At 38.9% G+C, this 17309-nt stretch overlaps 1 protein-coding gene and 1 pseudogene across 1 annotated transcript in view; one reads left to right on the plus strand and one right to left on the minus strand.

Annotated features, from left to right (window-relative positions):
- Positions 1-17309, plus strand: part of ARL15 (ADP ribosylation factor like GTPase 15) — a 404981-nt gene that overhangs the window by 228460 nt on the left and 159212 nt on the right. The window lies entirely within an intron of this gene.
- Positions 12550-14032, minus strand: LOC110585231 (annotated as a pseudogene).

Genomic DNA, 17309 nt, shown 5'->3' on the forward strand with positions numbered 1-17309 from the left:
TATCGAGTGAAATCATAGCGAAGTGATGAGATGACAAAAAGCCAACTTATTTCCAGGAACTAAAAATAATACTATAATATAGGCATTAATTCGTACATGAATATTCTAGCATCTGACTTTATCCTGATCATTTTACATGTTTATATAAATTATAATGTAGAATTGTGAATTTTTGAAATATCGCTTGCTGTTCATCTTTTCATTTACTTTATTAAAAGCACTAAGTTTGATATTTTAATGAAATCCATAAACTACTGATCTTTTATATTAAATAAGGTATTGAAAGCAATTCATTTAAAAATCACTTGTTCCTTTGTCAGTTTAATTTACAGTAGCACTTAATTACAATAACAGTTTAAAATTATGTTAAGCTGATTTTCATGCTGATAATCAGGGTTCACTCTGATAGTGAGCTTACATATAATCATTCTTCTTATGATTTAATATTTTACATTTAGCAAAGAATTTTTGGTAGTTGAAAATGATGCTCATCCTAATTGTTTAGGAAATGTGCACCCAGCCTTATTTTAGTGAGTACAGTCGCTTTACCAGTCTTAGGGAGATCAGTAATTTTGGAGGAAGCTTGTTTTACCTACTCATGTGAGGAAGGGAGGGATTGAATATTTCAATGGGCCAGTGGTCTTAAAACTAATTTATGGGGTACTAGTAATGCTTTCTTCTGGACAGTTGACCCTTGAACTACCCAGAGGTTAGAAGCCCCCACTCCCATGTTGTTGAGAATCTGCTTATAACTTTTGATTCCGCCAAACACTTAATAGCCTACTGTTGACTAGAAGCCTTCCCAATAACATCAACATTTGATTAATGCACATATTTTTATATACTGCTTCTTACAATAAAGTAAGCTAGGGAAAGAAAATGTTATTAAGAAAATCATACGAGGAAATACATTTACAGTACTTCACTGTTTTTATCAAAAATAATCCATGTACAAATGGACCTATACACTTCAAATCTGTATTGTTCAAGGGTCAGCTGTATACCTAAATAGAAGTTTAAAATAAAACTCATTCCTGAAGGAGAGTTACTGAGCTCTTAGCATATGTCGTTTGGTGATTTGAAGGATCTGTGTATGTTCAAGTTTTTCTTACTGCGTTGGCAGTGAGTTACATAGAGGGGGTGCAGCCACTTCTGCCTGGTTCCTTCTGTGTTGTAAATGTTACTGTTACTCAAATCAGCCTATAGAGTGAGCACTGTATATATCCTAAGCAAAAGCTGTTTTGAGGATTTTGAGTTGAATGTGACACATTCATGCTTAGGAGCAAATTGGGTTCAGCATCAAGAGAAAAAAAATCAACAATTTGGGCATGAGGAATAACTCACTGTGTTTGCTTTTTTTCTTCTCCCCTCGTAATATTAACCTTAAGAGGGCATATAAATAATGGACAAATAAAATTAAATTCAAAAGAATATTATGTGGGCAGGCCTTTTAAATATTGTAAATTCTATTGTTTGAAAGAAATAATTAGTTTAGAATTTAGATTCATTGTAATCAAATTAACATAATTCAAGAAAGACACATAATTCAAGAAAGTCATGTGTTTTTCCCATAATGCTTTATTAATTGCATCTTTTGAAAGGAATGGTTTCTCAGATTCCAGAATCCACCAAAATGTTCACAAATGCATTGTAAAGTATTCTTTGAAATGTAGTTAAAAATCTGAGGTCATGATAGGCCCCCTCTACACAGTCTCCCCCCGCCCCCTTGCCGTGGGGTAAAAACCTCAAAACTTTGTCAAGTAACAGAAGACAGCTTACATTGATCGAGGTTGACAATTTAAAAGAGAATGCTGGATAAGTCTGAAGGTACTTACACACTATTAAGTCTAATGGTTTTATCAGTTGTTTTTCATAGACCCAAGTCTTTATTTATGCATGTTAATTAAGTAATGAGACCCCCACAGAAACACTTAGTGTAAAAGTTTGAACATTTTTTCCCTTGGAACAGTGCGTTTTCCCCACAGAATGTCTAACATAGAACACTAAATTCCTTCAGACCTTTTTAGTACTTTATGCCTTGTTGTTTGAAAGGTGGGTTGCTTTGCGGTGAGTCTACATGGACTCAGTTTCTGAGGACGTTTTTTCTGAGGAATTCTTCCATGGAGTCCACAGCTACCACTCTGGTCTCTCAACAGTGATCGACCTTTGAAAAGCTTAATGAACTGTCTATCAGGGTGAATTTCTCTTTGGGCAATTTTTAAGTTGCTTTTTTGCAGCCACATGTTCTGTGTTATTTGAAGATATTCCTACCACATTCTTTCTTCCAGCAGCAGACCGCCTTAAACAGCCCAGTTTCTCAAACCGGGCTTTGCATTCCACTCAAAAGAAGTCCAGCATTTGAAGAGCTCAAAGAAATGAATTGACGGAAAAATTTTTTTTTGATTCATTAAAATATTGAGCAGCTAGGGAGATGGAAAAGTGATTAAAACATCATCAAAGAGGTGAGGCAAATGCACACATCATAGAAAGCCAAGTGTAAGGGGTCACTGAATCCACAGCAGTAAAAAGAAAAGTGCTCTAGGAGATCAAGAATGAGATTGCTTCCAGGAATTGACGATAAATTAAGAGAAGTTTATTTCTCCCTATTGAGTCTGTATTTTTGATGATGAAGCATAACCAAATTATCTTTGGGATTACTTTGAAACACCCGTAAGAGCAAGGGAGATTGTGCTGAGTGGAAGTCTTGCCAGGACATGTATTACATGGCACCGACGTGGCCCAATGGTTGGCCTCTTCGTGAGCAGAGCAGTAGGTGATGTCTGCCTCTGTGCATGTTTTTGTTCATAGTCTGGAGAATTTACAAAAGACCACCCTACAGTGGACCCAATTAACATTAAGAATTTTATTAGTTCATTCAGTTTCATCTCTTAAGTGTTGCAGTTATATACCTCGAGGATATACTAGAACTTACTACCTTTTAACAAAGATGTCAACTAAAAATGTAACGTTTTGGCCTCAGGAAGATGATTTTTACAAGATTCTTTTTTTCACTATGGTTTAATTCTATCTTATTCTCAAAGATAGTTCATGTGTATTTTTGGTCATTGTTTGAAAGAACTTACCACAAAACCTTTAATCTTAATATATTTTATGAACTGCATCAGTAACTTTTTATCCCATTACCTTATATACCACCCTAATTTCTTACTTTGCTATTGAGTATCTGCCAGGGACTATGTTAGGTGTTCATTTAATCCTCATACCCATGAAGTGGTCTGTGTGTAAGTGCTACATATACTTATCCAGATACATTATTTTTTGTGGATAGATATCAGAAAGCTAATATATTAAAAGACAGACTGCAAAGTCAGTATAGAAATCCATGTCTGTCTGATTCTAGATCTCATACTCTTACCTGGGGCCATAGGTTTCATTTTACCACATTGTATATGGTAATGAAATTTTTACCTGGCCTTAAGCTTATAATTTAAATACAAGGCTAAATAATTATGGCTTTAAAGCCACACATAAAATATATTGTAGTTTCTTTAAAAGTAAATATATTTATATATTTAACTGAAGCACTGTTTTGTTTTAACTTCTGTTTTTTGTTTTTGATTTTGGCTGTCTTGTGAATAAGATCTTAAATGACCATTATAGAAGACTCCAGAAAAATAGTATTAAATTTGAAAAAACATATGCACCCCTCTGTTTATTGCAGTATTATTTACAATAGCCAAGTTATGGAAGCAACCCAAGTGTCCATTGATAGACGAAGGGATAAAGAAGATGAGGTGTCTGTGTACACACACACACACACACACAATGGAATATTAAAAAGAATGAGATCTTGCCATTTGTGAACATGGATGGATGATTATGATAAGTGAAATAAGTCAAAGAGACAAATAGTGTGATTTCTCTTACACATTCAGTCTATAAAAATAAAAAGTAGAGACAGACCCATAAATACAGAGGACAAATTGAGGGTTGCCAGGAGAGGTGGGGGGAGGATGGACAAAAATGGGTGGAGGGGAGTGGGAGATACAGGCTTCTAGTTACGGAAGGAGTAAGTCATGGCGATAAAAGATACAGCATAGGGAATATAGTCAGTGGCATTAGAATAACATTATATGGTGTTAGATGGTAGCTATACTTCTGATGAGCATAGCATAATGTATAGATTTGTGGGATCACTTTGTTGTACACCTTAAACTAATGTAACATTTTATGCCAACTATATTTTAAAAAAACAGTGTTAGCTAAAACTTGATATAAGTCCATATGAAGAAGCTTCATGTCTGCTTGGGGAAGAACACATCAGTTTCTTCAAGTTCCTTATTTGGCTGGTGACAGTAACAGAATCCTAGGGTTGGAAGAATTCCTTGTATTTATTCTCCCTAACTTGGCAAAGATCATGAGCCAATATTGATTTTTGCCATCTAAATTAAGAGCTTCTCTGGGCCAGAAGACTTGAATTATTTAAAGCAAAAAGGTAGTTTGGCAAGCCATGGCTTTTCTTGTCCTTCTGTTTTCAGTGCTAAGAATCATTCTGTCAGGTCTGCATTGGGTTTTTGTCAGTGTTTCTCTTCAGCTTGGTAGATCTTGGAATCTTCTGGTACTTAAAGTTCCACTTCTCTGATGCGCTGAATTTCTGTTTCTAGACCTTTTGTGTCCCATGAGGACAAAAACCCCCAGGGATGTAAGGAATAAGAGACTAAAAACATGGAGACTTTGTGAGGATTGCTACCATTGGGACATTGGATGGTGAATATGGGCAAATGGACTCAGGTTAATTTAAAATTCTTTTTACCTTTTATCTGCTTATACATAACTTTTATTTGAGAGTTATTGTACCAGGCATAATTTTAAAATAAAGCTACACAGTCAAATAGAGAAGATCACAATGAAGAAGAAAACAGATATATTTTACTCTGTATCTCTAAGACCATTAAATTAAAATCCCCTTGAATTGGTGAGTGGTAGAAACTAACTGCTCTGAAAACTTGTGCCTTAACACCATAGCAATTTGTCTTATCTATCTGGTTGGGGAAGGACATTTAAGCTCATACAGATTTCAGTGCTCTCATGCATCAAACTTTACAAAAGTAAATACAAATTAGAAGTTGACAGATGTCATTTCCTATTTTGATCCTTACCTTCTTTTTTATTCTCCCCTTCTTCTCAGTTGTTTTTAAACTTTCTGTTGAATTCACAGCACTTTTTGGGCAATCTGTGGTTTATGAACTGTGTTATTCCTAGTCCGTCATGTTAAGGAGGAGAAAAGGAATAATAATGATCTTAGCAAACATTTCACAACCACACAGTGAGGTAGGTGCCATCATCATCCTCAGTCCATAGATGAGGCTCAGGTTGTGAGCAGTTGGCCTGGCGTCTGAATACTAATATTTGTACAATTTACAGACATAGGATTTTTTTTTTTTTCACATGGAGATTGGGCATGTAGTAAAGATCCTAATCAACAGTAAAATTGCCAAATTAGTGAGCTGGAAGAGAGGCTGACATGGTGTGAATATTCAAATTAGCACCTTATGAATAAAATAGTTCCACTCTGGTTTTTCTCTGCTGCCAGAGCAAAGGAGACTGGAAGGCAACACCTGGAATGATGAGGCCCCACCCGGTCTCCGGGATGTATCTTGGCATTCCTACTGAAGCTCTTAAGAAGCTGGAATGTTAGAGAGTAACTCGTGAGAGGCCCAGGAGTCAAGATGAGTTCTGTGCTTACAGGCAGTGAGTGCTACATTCCCACCTGGCTGATATTCAGCCAGCCAGTTGTAAGGTTTCTTGTTCCTGCTAGTTTGAGCCACCTTCATGTCTCTTGGCTTTTCTTTTAATCAAGGGGGACAAGAAGGTGGAAAAATGTTTCTTTAGGGTTTAAATGATGTCAGTAATTGGCAGTAGGAAAAAGGAAATTTAATCTGGGAGGATCACAGAGTCATTGGTCTTTTCCTTTCATCTACTTATATATACTTATACTGACACCATCAGACTATTCCCGTTTGCTTTACCCAGGATGTGACATTGTTGATTCCATGTAGGGGTTGCCATATTTTTATATGAAAGCATTTTGCAGCCATCTTCTGAAGTAAAATGTTAACACTTTTACTTGAGCTTTAGATTTAGTACATCGCACCAACACGGGAGTTTGCTTCAGTGTTTAAGTCTTCTCGTATATGTGGTGAGAAGTTCAAAATTACCCCTTATTTATACAGCCTTTGGCAGTTTGGGCAATGCATTTTGTCACCTGTTTGCTGTCTTACGAAGAGCTGGAAAGTTTATGAAGAAATAGAAAATATGACTTTGAGCCCTTGACATTTTAAAATAAATGTACATATTGTTAGTGACAGATTGCTAAACTTGGCTTTAGACACTTAGCTGTGTTTCTTGCCAAAAGTAATCCAGATGTGCATAATTTACCCGGCTGCCATATGTGCACTGACATGTCTTTCTATAATCAACTGTCTGTTCAGGATGGTTACAGTTAAAGGTTCTTTTTTATCAACAGTCTTTTGAAATAGCACTGGCTTGATAACTTATTTTAAATTTAACAACTTTTCAAGAAGTAACGCACATCCAGTTTGGCATTAAACCTAAGTGACCAGACGTGTTGAATATCTAGAAAAGACACTGACAATCCAAATTCTCTGGGGCGCTATGCATTTCAAGGGGGAAAATCTAGGATACCAACTTCAGTGTGTGATTCCATTTTGCTGAGTTTCTTGGGAGCATGGAATGGAAGGTATTTGTACCCAATAAATGTCGTCAAAGCCACCGTGAGTAACATTTCTGATGAAGTAATTCATTTTAGAAAACAAGTGCGAAACAGAAATCCCAATACGGGATGAAATAAATAAGAGAAAAGAGGATGCTTTTATTTCATTCATTACCTCAGTATCTTTTATGCTAAGTGCTGGTGACATTTGTGACTTTTCTTCACGTGAGTTATGGAGCTGTACTGATTGCCAAGCCCTATCTTTTTTGCTGAAGAAAGGCATTCTTTTCCGGAGAAATTCTATAGAGAAATTTTCTGGAGAAAATGTATGTATGATAGGAAATACTGCTTCTCTATTATCGCTTTTTATTGATACTTAAAAATCACTGTGGAGAAATTTAGACCTCATGACAGTAGCATTTCCTTAATGATTGTAACTATCCCTGAGAAATAGTTACCTTGAAACCATGTCCTTGTTTTTTGTACTCGGTGACACTGAGCCACTATCATGTCTAGACAGGAGTGTTGTCAACCATGTGTGTCCTTGTTTGTGTTTGTCCACAGCTGCAATTAGGTTTTTCACACTGTCCCCATCTGTGGAGGCTGGCTGCGCAGTGACCTTGGCCAGTTCAAAGTCTGTTTAAGCCCATGTGTGGCGAGAACTCAGAGCACAGATGGTAGAACTGATGATGGGGAACCGTTGTGCTAGTGACCAGACTGCTCCTAGCCAGCCTATCGCGTCTGCAGTATGCTTTAAAAAGATGTGTCCTAAAAAAATAAAAAAGAAGATAATAAAATAAAAATAAATAAAAAGATGTATCCTGCAACCTATAGTATTAGGACGAAAACTGGCTCAGAGTCCGTTCAAATGCCCTGGCAAAGATGAGAGGGGTCAGTGGCATTCTTGGAGGGGGATCTCTTTAATATTACCGTAGGCAATGTGTAGCTCTTCTCATCAGCTGCCACTTTCCCCTGCACAGTTCAGCACGAGGTTCTGAATGCTAGTGCACCAAACAAGCGCAGAGGCCCATAAGAATTCCAGGTTTCTCACTTTGAGCGCTGCAGCTTGGGTCTGGTTTTGAAAACAGAGTATGCATTTGAAAAGAAACAAATCTGATTGAGACTAAACTGTAACTGTTATTTACCCTGCCTGAGCTCACTTGTCAACTTGGAATCTTCTGTGAATGATTTGCAATTCTTGTTTGCAAATTTGAAATGTTCAAGCTCTATCTTCTACAAGCTGCCAATCATTTTTTATGATTAAAACGTTTATTGGTATATTACAGATAGTTTTTTTAACACACATATACGTATGTAATCATACAATTATGTTTTTAGAGGGTGAATTATTATTACTATTGTTATTACTACCACCATCTATTTTTGGCTTTTCCTGATTAATTCTGAATTAATAGAAATTCCCCAAGTTACTAGATTCATCCAAACTCAGAGAACTTAATTTTTTTTTTTACTTTCAATAATTTTGTGAATGTCATGTTATCTCACAGAAGCCCATGATTCTTTAAAATAAATTATATATTAATACAGCATTTTGGAAACAACCATGACAACAACAATAGTAATTATAGCAAATATGTATTAAGGCTGTATATTGTGCTAGGTAGTGTCCTGACTGCTTTACTTGGCTTGCATTTAATTTAACAAAAAGATGAGGTGAGCACCATTACTGGCCTGCCTTTACAGATGAGGGTGGTAAGTTACCTGAAGTCACACAGCTAGGAAGTGGCAGAGCGGAGCTAGAAACCAGGGGGTGTAGCTCCAGGACCCCATTTAACTAATTACTGTCTCCAGCAGTATCAGTATTAACATATCAGCCTTAAGAAGAGCCTGTCCAGGATGTCGTAACAATGAGCTGGCATGGTCCTGATAAACATTTCCATCTTTTGTCCTTGGGAAATTGCAATTAAGATAAATATACCTCAGGATCTCTTGTCTGCTTTGTTTAGGCTAATGCCCTCCTCTGACAGTTTGCTGCCTATTATAGGATTTATCTCACCTGGCCTACCTGTTGAAGTCACTCTATAGAACTGGGACCAATGTTGTGTAGTCATTCATTCTTCCAACAAGTTATGAATTCGAGATACAGAAACAGACAAAAGACATAATCTGTCTCCTCATGAAGTTCACTTAGAATGGCCCAAATGGGAATGGCTGATTTTCCTTAAATGTGGGGAAGAATTGACTTTCTAGAGACTATTTTGGACGTACGTGGAATTGTCTGTATCAGTTTATTGAATTGTATTTTCTGTTTCTCAGTGTCAGTGTCAATGCCATAGAATCCACTAGTTGCATCTGATCTCTAGATCCTGAACATCTAAACCTTCTTGTTTTGTTTTACTTCATAAATTTCTCTTCGCAGAGTCTACCTCTGCTCTTGTTTTCACTAGAGTTTGATAAAATGGCAAGAAGATAGTATGGAGTGAGATGTCCTTGGTTCAGGTCTTAAGTCTACTGCTCTTTAACTGGGGGGATGGTAGGCAAGTTCTCAGAGCCATCGTTTCCTTATCCTCTAGGCCTGTATTGAAGATAACATCAGAGGCCAGTGTCAAGACATGGCCCTTACACTTTAGGGGAAGACATAGATATAAAAGTCACCCGCGAGTGACTAAGTACTACGGTGGTGGTACGTGGCACCTGCTCTGAGGGCATAGAGGTGGGTCCTGAGTTTTGGTGGTGACTGTATGAGGGACACTTCAGAAAGGGAACTGAAGTATGGGTGACTTCTGTGAGGAGATCTGACACAACCCTGGCTGGCACAGGGAGTGATTTTATAAATGTTCATTTATTCACGTAGTACTTACTTCTACCGTAGGGCAGACCAGCAAACTTGCTGGAGATGACAGAGGCCGTGGTTATTGCTCCAGGAAAACACTGAATTGTCCATTGCTCTGCATATTAAGTAAAAACACTTGAGTTTTCTGTGGTCAAATGCTGTGGCATAAACATTGGATACACCGTGATTAGACCTTCCTAGCATCAGTAAATGTATTTAAATAGGTATTAACGAGGTAGCTTTTTATTTTAAAATCTCCATTTTGATGTAAATGAACTAGGAAAAAGGTGAGTATATAAACAGCTTGCAGATGCACTCTCTCATGCCTGCAAGTAAGACGTATATCCCTACTTTTGTGAAATCTTTAATCAGATCATCTGTTAGTACACGTAGTTTAGTTCACAAGTAACGCGTACTTTTTAAACAGCTGTTACACAAGTGTACGTTTTATGCTTCTATTTTTCACTGCAGTGATGCAAATACCAGAGAAAATTGTCAGGAAAAATCTCTCTTCTCATCTCTTCCTAAAATGCAGTGTAAATAGCATATATTTTCAAATCTTAGTAACAATAACACCCATGAAATACTATTTCCTCAGAGGAGTGAGAAAAATATTTTGATGTTTAGCAAATGCTATCCCAACAGAGGAAAGAGTGCCAATTTCCTGTTAGATGTTGAATCAATCATTCCGACTGCAAGTAGTGATTGAGCAAACGTGGCCAAATTTTAATCTATAAGTAATTTACATACATTCTTTTTGGTTGTAGTTATCAGTAAATCTAAAATATTTAAAAGGAATATCTTTAGTAGATCCGACTTCAACAGCCCGTAACCATCACCCATGTTTATCATAACCATCTCTGTTGGCGATTATGGTTTCGTTTCTGTGCTACTCTTTTTCAGTAATTTTTTGCATTTATATTGTAAAACAACATAACATTATAAAAATATGGAAAGTAGAATAGAAACAAATTTATAATCCCATTATCCTAACACGGGATTTTGCAGTCTCTGCGCTATTGACATTTGTGGCTGGAGAAGCCGTTCTTTGGGGGGTCATCTTGGATATTGTAGGGTGTTTAGAGGCAGACCTGTAGCACCCCCTGAGCTTTGAAAACTGAAAAACTGAAAACACCTCCCAATTTGCCACCTGTCCCCTGGGGATAAAACTGCCTCTCCACCATTTGAGAATTGCCCTAATAGGAAGCTATTATCAATGAAAGTGTTCCAGTCAGTGTTTCACGTACATAGAGGTCCTTTGACAGAGTTATAATAAAGGGTGTGCATGATGCCATATTCCAATTTTTATGTCCTGTAACATCTAAGCATTTTCTCCTGTTAACTAGGTATCAAAATTATCACTTTTTAATTAGCCCCCTATTGAATTTTTTATGATGACATGGCAAATAACGTCTTTGTGCATATTTTCCACTTTAAAATTTACTTTTAAAGTGTGCGCTGTGTTGCCTGTGAATTCTTTTCCTAATTTTTCTGTTAACGTATGGAGGCTTCTGCTTAGGTAAAATGGAACCAAGAGTGGCTCTGTTCCTGGGAGATAAAGCTCTACCCAAGTTGTCTCTAAACTCTCTGAAAGTCTGTGCACTTATAAGACTAGAGGGTTTACACATCCTGCAAGGTGCCCTGCTGGGGAAGGGCTGGGCTCCCTTTTGCTCCTGGAAGGCCCCCTTTCCCCTCATGTGCCTCTAATTCCACACGTCCTCTGGTACAGGAGAGAGCTCCCAGGCTTTGGAATCAGAGAGATATGGATTCATTCCTGCTCTGAACACTACTAGCTTTGTGATTTGAGGCAGTATACGCTCTGAAACCTTCTCCTCATCCATAAAAAGAGAGGAAACAGCTTATTACACAGAGCTATTGTGATACTTAGAAATAATGTTTTAAAACATGTAGCAGAATAAGTACTCAATAACTGATGGTTAGAAGTTGTAATAACAAGAACAGCATGGCTTCTTTTTCTTGATCTAAGCCAGCATGGTCCAAAAATAGATGTGGACCACAAATGTGAGTCATATAAGTAGTTTAAATTTTCTAGTAGCCACATTAAAATAAATAAAAGAGAATAGGTGACATTTTAGTATTCCATTTTAGTTAGCTCAGTACTTCCAAACATTATAATTTCTGCATGTAATCAGTGTTAACAATTCTTTTTTTTTTTTTATGCAGATGCCATTTATTTGGTCCATAAGTACAGTATAGTCGTATTTGAGTTCTACAAAACGTCAAATATAAATAACCTGAAACTGTAACAATACACAAAAACTGGCTTCTTACACAGACATACCAGGCAGTACAAGCTAAAAACTTGAGTAAATTAACATTGTTTTACATTAATATACATAGTGCCAGTTAACATTTAAAAACACATTTCAATGCATAGCACTTGATACTTCTTTGAATCTGTTTCAGTCAGTTAAGAGTATGAAAATGGTTAGATCTAGGCTAAAAATAATTCTTCTTCTAACCAAAAATAAAGGCATAATATTTATAACCAGGTATCAACTTTACGAAACGACAATATTCTAAAACTGTTAAATGATACCTAAGGGTATTTATATTAAAAAGGCAACATGCATCGTGTTGTTTCATCTCATGACTGGTTATGCACACACTTTGTTCAAAGGGCTTTAAAACTATATTCCTGCTTTCAATACAGCATACCGCAGTGTTTCTAATTGTTCTAGCAAAATGAATGCTTGCTTTCAAAGGGAGCAGAATCATCTTCCAAGTCACTGGTGTCAATTTTTTCCCTTTGGAACAAAGAACATAACAAATAACCTGGTTCTGCCCAGTAAGAGGGTTCTGTTTAGAAGCACTTCTGTTGGGGGCGCCTGGGTGGCTCAGATGGTTAAGTGTCTACCTTCAGCTCAGGTCATGATCCCAGGGTCCTGGGATCGAGTCCCGCATCAGGCTCCCTGCTCTGCGGGAGGCCTGCTTCTCCCTCTCCCACTCCCTCTGCTTGTGTTCCCTCTTTCGCTATGTCTCTCTCTGTCAAATAAATAAATAAAATCTTTAAAAAAAAAAAAAGAAGAAGCATTTCTGTTCAATCTAATGCTATAACATCATCAAGCTCTTCTGTCTGTTCTGTGCGGGACCTCTTTGCACTGACATTCTCTTTCTCATCTAATTTCCTCTTGCGACTTCTCTCTTCTTCACTGATGTCAGCATTATTTGAAGGACCTTCTTCATCTGAATCAACTATGAGCATATCATCTTGCTCTTGTGCAGTGATGTGGAAGGCTGAGCTCCATCGTCACTGCCATTGGTTATGCTTTTGGCAGCATCTTCGGCTTGTTTGGGCCTCACCAAACAACTTCACCAACAACTTCAAATTTTTCTGGGGCATCACCAACAACTTCAAAATCAACATCCTTCCCTAGGTCCTCACTATGAAGGATGTTGATCAATAAAGTGTAGTCCTGAAGGAAGTCATCTGCTTGAAGCCGGCTGCCATTTCTAATTCCAAATTCTGACAGTTTTTTGTGATTATTAGCTTCTGTCTCTCCCTCTTCTGAAGATATTAGGATTGTTCCTTTCCCATCTTCAATTTGGACATCTGGTGCTACCATAGCAAATTTTTCTTTCACTATCTTAACCTGTAATGTGAGAACAGTCACTCTGTGGACATTCAGCCGAACAGTCACCTCTGGCTTGCGGGCACATACGTAACAATTAGGGTTAGGATGATCCAGTGCACAAGGCACAAGAAGCTTCTTTCTTGGGTTTGGTTGTTTATTCAAAAAAATTGTTCTACACTGGTCTATTTTTCCTGATAAAATCTTCAATCCTTCCAATACTATTAACCCAGCAATCACTGCATTAGTAGTAGCGATAGCATGAATAATGTTCCCTGCCATTGATTTTATATCACATCTGCTCTTCATATGCATACTGAAAATTTGCATCCTGAGGTTCGCAGCAGAGGTGACAAAATCCACTGCAGATGGGTCATCCTTGTCCCATATGAGCTCAGCTCCATCCCCTTTTTCTGCTAAATGAACTCTCAAAGTCTCAATGCTCTTTGAAAAAAGACATGCATAGCTCTTTACATCTAGAACTTGCTGGTCTTTCAGACCCAACTGCGGTTCATTTTGTTGATCTGATGCATTGGTTTCTTCTCCTTGACTTTGTACTTCAGCCCAGTCCAACAGAACCGGAGGTTTCCTTTTCCGCCAGTTTGTCCATTGTCAACAGATACTGGATATCATCTTTAAAAAGCTTCGTAAAAAGTTTAACCGGATCATATCCAGTTGATTTAGCCCATTCCTTAGTGGAAATACGTTTAATGTCACCATCTTCGTTAGATGCTCTGGCTCTGGCTTCAGCTTCCATTGGTTCCCAGGAAGCTTCAGGGTCAGCTCTGTCAGGGGATACTTCTTGATCAGCATCTTCTTCCCCAAACAACTGGTTGAACAAATACTTTGCCCAAATGATGCAATGAATAGGTTCAGCAGGGGTGTTACGAATTGTACAGCCAGGGAAAGTTCTCGGGTAGGTTTGGGATGACATTCATAACACTCAGTTATGGAGTGTTGGAAGATGTCAGGTTAACACATGTGCATTATTGGCAAATCAGTTATTATTAAACACAGTAGCCACGTCGCCCTTAGAGATCAAGTAGTTTTAGTTACCCTTGAAATACCCCCCCCCCCCTTTTTAAGACTTATTTGAGAGAGAGAGCATGAGCAGGGGGAGGGGCAGAAGAAGAGAGAGAATCTCCAGCAGACTCCCCCCTGAGCTCAGAGCCCACCAAAGGACTAGATCCCACAACCCCAAGATCATGACCCCGGAATGGACTGAGCCACCCAGGTGTACCTCCCCCCCTCCTTTTTTAAGCGGGAGAGAAAACCATTAAAACTCCTGTGTTTCAAACCGCACTTCTCCATTTTGTTTAGTTCTATAGTTGTCTGTAGAAATAGCTTACAGGTACTGTCATTTTAAGGTGGATTGTCTCTTATTTGCTACTCACTTTAATGTTTGACTTCGCTTGTCCAAACGTTACCATTCAGCAAGTGTTTAGGATGCACTGAATGGGTGTTGGCACCGTGCTGAATGTTCTCTTCCATTAACTCTTCGGTACTCACGAAACTTCCATGGGCAGTGGTCATATTATCCCCACTCTCCAAATGAGGAAGTTAAGACAGAGTGCCCAGATCCCGGGCCTGAGATCACACGTCTAGGAAGTGGAAGAGTTGGGATAAGAATTGAAGAAAGGTGCCGTATAGCTTCATACCCTTATAAAACTGCTGCAGTGCTGGCTTTTCCTCAAAGCTTGTTTCTCTCAACACAGTCCAATTACTTCTATCTGTCCCGTTGTAATTCTTGGGCAGGACTTGTTACTCCCAGTAGATGGTCACATCTCCTGCTGAGTTTTCTGCTGTTGCCCTAAAATGCTAAAAGCATTGGTTTTGTTTGTTTGTTTGTTTGTATTGGAGGTCACGGAACTGGCAGCCGAGTATACGGAGTCATAGGCCACATTTGGAACGGGTCACACCCTTTGTATCCTTTCTGTTGGGGAACGATCCCTTCGTCAGTGTTTCAGTATGGGGTTGGAGTACTGGGGCCCTTCTTTTTTCGCTTGCCCAGTTTACTTTCAGCCTGGAGGGGGCGCGAAACAGCTGGTGCAGAGTAGTGCTTGGCTGTTACCCGGCACCCCTGCGCTTCTGTGGGGAGAAGAGCTGCCTCTGGATTTCTGAAGGAAATCAGAGAAAGAAATGTATTTTGCGAATCTGACTCACTGAGCAGAATGGGCAAGATAAATGGTGGGAAAACCAAAACCAACTTTCCTATGACCTTCAGTGAAATTCTGCTTTGTGCCCTAAGAAAAATGTTAAAAATGATGTGGTCGGAGTTGGGGCCAAGAGGCCATATTGGAAGGAGAATTTCTAATTTTAAAAAGAAGCTTGCTAACCTCATCGCCACCGCTAATGGCCGTATAAATATTAATAAAGCTTTAAACACCTCCCAAATTAGCTTTATTTTTAAATCAAAAGTGCAAGACATGGAAGTGGTAATTCGTGTTAGTCCGGCAGACACAAAATTAATTGAGATAAAAACAAGAAGTAGCAGGCAAACCCTTTGGGTGACAAAATGGTGAGTTCTACTAATTCGCTTTATTAAACACAGTAGCCACGTCGCCCTTAGAGATCAAGTAGTTTTAGTTACCCTTGAAATACCCCCCCCCCCTTTTTAAGACTTATTTGAGAGAGAGAGCATGAGCAGGGGGAGGGGCAGAAGAAGAGAGAGAATCTCCAGCAGACTCCCCCCTGAGCTCCCGTGGTTGAACTGGGAGCGTGCCCCGCGTGTCAGCGCGCCTCGCCCGCCATGGGCGTGGGAGGCGTGAGGTTCTGCGGCCGCCTCGCTTGCCGTCGTCCCGTGTGAGAAAGCCGCGCCTCGCGCAGAGCTTCGAATTCCAGCTTCGGGCATGCGGCCTTAGGTCGGCTGCCAGCGGGCCTGTCCGGAGGGCAGAATGAGCGTGGCCACGGCGATCACAGGCAAGCCCGGGCCACAGAAGCTCATTTGCACCTGCAGGTCTGCTAGGAGTTGCCCGGCACAGCTGAGCCACGCAGTGAAAAAGCCCTGCACGCTCTTCGTAGTTTCTAGGAAATAGCAGCCTGTCTCCCCACAGGCTCTCCGACTTGTAGCCGGTCCCTAGTGCCTCACTGCGTAAGTCAGCTGGACGTGCCAAGTGCTGCATCCTCATGATCATGCCCTGCCTTGTACGGGATTATTTAGTTGTTTCTCTGTCCTAACGTCCTCTGCCTCGTGTAGGATGAAATTTCTTTTGGAAGTGATAAAGTGATTCTACTGTGAAGAGCTAAGAAAATAAGATTGCATAACTGGGAATTTAAACAGAAAAGAAGATAACAGGCAACCTTCTAGAAACTGTGGACTCCTAGAAACCACGACTGTACAAGGCCTGGATTTCTCTACCTTTAGCTGCTGCTCAAATTTGTATCCTTCAGTGGCTGTTTTATATCCTTGCTATTTCTTACGGCCTTCCTGGTTAGGAACCTGGTTTTACTATTATCCCCATTTTCTTTTTCTTTTTTTCCTTATTTATTTATTTTTTTTAAAGTAAACTCTACACCCAACATGGGGCTTGAACTCACAACCCTGAAATCAAGAGTCACATGTTCTACCGACTGAGTCAGCCACTTGCCCTTATCATCCCCATTTTTTCATTCCTCGTGCCCAACTTCTGTGCTCCATTAACTCAAGCTTTTAGCCAGATTTTCTTCCTGTATAGAACCTGATGAGAGGGTATGCAACCTGATAAAGGTTATCGAATGTTTTTTTTAAAGAATGTGTTTTCATCATTATCAAAGGTCCAGAATGTGAGCGGAGCCAGTATTCTTCTCATGAATTGAAGTATGTTTCTTTGCTTAAAATATAAGCTTGAAAAAGAACTTTTTTAGTTACTTCCAATATTTGGTTAGAAGTAGAATATGAAATACAAGTATTAATTTTCCATGAACCTTTTTTTCACACGTTAATAACTACCATCTAATTCAGTAATGCCGAAGGTGCCAAATAACTAACATGGATCCTTTAAAAAATTAACTATACAATGAGACAATAATTCTCAATAGTATGTGAGACATTACTATAAAGCCAAGTCTCCTTTAATTACCCTGTTTTTACATGCTACTTGCTACCTCACTCCCTAGAGGTGACTATTGAGACTGTCGTATATATCTTTCTAGAACCTTCTGTGTGTTTTCTCACATTTTACATTTATCCAGAGAAAGTGGAATGTTTTCTGTATCTGTTTTTTCATAATTGCTGTAATGCCAGTATATT

This window comes from Neomonachus schauinslandi, chromosome 7 (assembly GCF_002201575.2).
Source record: "Neomonachus schauinslandi chromosome 7, ASM220157v2, whole genome shotgun sequence".
NCBI classification, from domain to species: domain Eukaryota; kingdom Metazoa; phylum Chordata; class Mammalia; order Carnivora; family Phocidae; genus Neomonachus; species Neomonachus schauinslandi.